Source organism: Mastomys coucha, unplaced genomic scaffold (genome assembly GCF_008632895.1).
Source record: "Mastomys coucha isolate ucsf_1 unplaced genomic scaffold, UCSF_Mcou_1 pScaffold16, whole genome shotgun sequence".
NCBI classification, from domain to species: Eukaryota; Metazoa; Chordata; class Mammalia; order Rodentia; family Muridae; genus Mastomys; species Mastomys coucha.
Window position 1 is genome coordinate 45042323 of NW_022196898.1, and position 3328 is coordinate 45045650.

Genomic DNA, 3328 nt, shown 5'->3' on the forward strand with positions numbered 1-3328 from the left:
CTTTTCTAGTCCAGTCTATTTGGAGTTCTGTAGGTTTCTTGTATGTTCATGGGCATCTCTTTCTTTAGATTTGCAAAGTTTTCTTCTATAATTTTGTTGAAGATATTTACTGGCCCATTACATTTGGAGTCTTCACTCTCTTCTATACCTATTATCCTTAGGTTTGGTCTTCTCATTGTGTCCTGGATTTCCTGGATGTTTTGGGTTAGGAGCTTTTTGCTTTTTGCATTTTCTTTGACTGTTGTGTCAATGTTTTCTATGGTGTCTTCTGCCCCTGAGGTTCTCTCTTCTATCTCTTGTATTCTGTTGGTGATGCTTGCATCTATGGCTCTTGATTTCGTTCTTAGGTTTTGTATCTCCAGGGTTGTCTCTCTTTCTGATTTCTTTATTTTTTCTATTTCCATTTTTACATTCTGGATGGTTTTGTTCATTTCCTTCACCTGTTTGATTGTGTTTTCCTGTAGTTCTTTAAGGGATTTTTGTGTTTCCTCTTTAAGGGCTCCTAGCTGTTTACCTGTGTTCTCCTGTATTTCTTTGAGGGAGTTATTTATGTCTTTCTTAAAGTCCTGTATCATCCTCATGAGAAGTGATTTTAGATCTGAATTTTGCTTTTCTCGTGTGATGTTGTGTCCAGGACTTGCTATGGTGGGAGAATTGGGTTCTGATGATGCCAAGTAACCTTGGTTGCTTATGTTCTTATGCTTGCCTCCCGCCATCTGGTTATCTCTAGTGCTACCTGCCCTGGCTTAATCTGGATCCTATCCTTCCTGTGATCTTGGTTGTGTCAGAACTCCTCAGAGTCAAGCTGTCTCTGTGATCCTGAGATTCTGGGATCCTGTGATCCTGGGCTTGTTAGAGCACCTGGGAGTGGAGCTTCCTCTGGGTGTTGTGGGACTGGTTGTGGAGTTTGTGCCCAAGTTCTGCTCAGGGCACTGGCCCAGACAGACCCAAAGCAACCTGAGCCATTGGGCTGGTGGAGTTCCTGTGTGCCTGGGTCCCGCAGGTCCAAGCCACTTCCAGTGTTGGGACGGATGTGTCCACCTCACCTCTGTGTGCCTGGGAGGGGAGCCACCTCTGGATGCTGTGGGACTGGCTGCAAAATTTGGGCCCAAGGTTTGCTTAGGGCACAGGCCCAGACAGACCAGAAGGAACTAGTGCCACTGGGCTAGCAGAGTCCCTGCGTGCCTGGGTCCTGCTGGTCCCAGTTACTCCCAGTGTTGGGAGAGATGTTGTGTCCTCCTCACCTCTGATCATGGGCGTGTTAAAGCACCTTTTGTTTTGTTTTTTAAAGGTGTAATTTCTTTTCTTCAAAAATCAGTGCTGGGACTATAGTATACTCAGGACAGAAAGAATCTCCAAGTCTGACTTGGCACCATGTTAAAGACTCAGTGCAAACTATGTGTTTACTCACTTTTATTTTTAGTTTATGAATAATTTATTTATTTGATAATATACTTCTATATAATAATGGTCACTTAGCAATAGCATTTAACTTATATATGTGCATGTTATATTGACTTGTTTTTTTTTTTCTAAAGATGAAAAATGCTATAGGGGAAATAAAATTTCCTTGTAGGATTCTAACAGCAAATTCAAACTTACAGAATAAAAGATCAATACATTCAAAGCTAGAGTAATGGAAACTATTTAAATTATAGCACAGAGATTAGACTGGGGAGAAATCAAAATTTGAATAATGTGTGGGATCACCCTCGGTGATTAATATCACAGATAAGTAGACGTTTAGGAGAGGGGAGGGATAACATGATTAGGTTTTCAAATGTTATGAAGTTATAAGCCTGCAGCATGGTGCTATGAGGCAGTGTATTACATTGCTAGCAGCACCGCTGAGCGGAAATTAGTCACTTTCATTTTTTGGAAAAATTAAAATTAAAGAAAAATCTATCTTACAAAACATATTAAAGTAGCCATAGAAAAAGATATTCTATATGTCTAACCGTGTAAGGCAGTTGACCAAGGGTTTAAGGTCCTGAGGAAGCCGTGAACACATTTGTATTGAAATCATCACATAGGTGTTTCCTAAAGTATGTTATTAGCTTCTCAAAGACAGATCTTCGCATCCATAACTAATAGCTCCTTAAAAACCTTCATTATTGGTCTGGAGAGACAGCAGAGCAGTTATCCATGTCGCTTCTTTTTCAGAGAGCCTGGGGTTTTGTTCCCAGAACCCATGTGGCCTTTCACAAATGTCTAACTCCAATTTCAGTGGATCCTATGCCCTCTTCTGACCTCTGTGGGAATGAAGCATTCATGCAGTGCATATATATACATGCAGGCAAAACATTCCTACATGTAAAATTTTAAAAATACCTATAAATTTCATTCGTCTCTTTTTACACTCTTCCTCTGTCTTCTGTTTTTAACTCTCTATAATATCGATAGTGAGTTTTCTAAAATCTAGGGATAATCTAGAACACTTATAGATATGAACTGATAAATATATTAACCTTTTATCCTCTGGCTCTTCCATTCATTCTGTCCCTTCTGCAATGTTCCCTGAGCCTTGGGTTGGGCAGTACAGATGTTCCATTTAGGGCCAAATGTTCCACCATATTTATTTGTTCTCAGAACTTTGACACAACAGTTATAACTACTGCAGACTACAAAAAGGAGCTTTTGTGACCAAAGCTGACAGCAGTACTAGCCTGTGTACACAGATGAAAATATTTAGATGTAAGTATTTAGAAGGTAATTCAACGGGTACATAGAATCCATTCAGCAATACAACAGTAATTTCCCTATGGAATAGGTGTTTTCTCAGTCTTTGGCCTTTGACCAGGTTTGTAGCACCAGATGCTAATTCACCTTTGTGGATTGGGTCTCATATTCAATCAGGAAGTGGTTGGGCACACCCATAACAGCCTTGCCACTATTGCCCCCATGGGTACACCTCACCCGGCATGTTAGTAACATTCAGGGTTCAAATCTAGTTAAGACTGTTGATGACAATTCACCTCCGGCAGCTTCCATAGCACCTTGCAGCACTATGGAAGCTGGTCACTGGGAGGAATCTTTTAGCTCAGTTCCAGTTTGTTTGTTTGTTTGTTTTCTTGGTCCTATAGCTGAAACATGTGGTATCTGCAGCAGTAGGGCATTACAACCTAGATCTGGTGGGCAAAGAAGGATGGTGGCAACGACCTGTATGGTTTTGCATTTTTGCCATTTATTTGAAAGGCATTTAGGTTTTTCCCCTGCCACGCACACTTGCGTGATGGCGGTATTTGAGGCGAAAACTTCACGGAAAGTCAGCCTCCTGTCTCCGCATTGTTGCCTGGCACCCCAAACTCAGAGGTGGCCCAGATATGTC